The sequence below is a fragment of the Antrostomus carolinensis genome, unplaced genomic scaffold (assembly GCF_000700745.2).
Source record: "Antrostomus carolinensis isolate BGI_N321 unplaced genomic scaffold, ASM70074v2 scaffold34949, whole genome shotgun sequence".
Classification (NCBI taxonomy): domain Eukaryota; kingdom Metazoa; phylum Chordata; class Aves; order Caprimulgiformes; family Caprimulgidae; genus Antrostomus; species Antrostomus carolinensis.
The window spans coordinates 3,853-4,083 of record NW_010341177.1 but is presented as its reverse complement, the minus strand read 5'-3'; positions in this window follow the sequence as shown (position 1 = coordinate 4,083).

Genomic DNA, 231 nt, shown 5'->3' with positions numbered 1-231 from the left:
TGGGTGCTGATCCCCTCTGATGTCCTTCTCCCCCCTCAAGCTGCTCAGCACCCCCCTCCATGTGGCCACCCGGACCGGGCACCCTGACATCGTGGAGCACCTCATCCACTGCGGGGTGGACATCAACTCCCCAGACAGGGTGAGTGCTGCGGCCACGCAGCCAGCACTGGGGGGGCAAGACTGATCTCCCCTCCTGTGGCTGACTCTTTGGGGGCTCCCCGCACCTGCGGC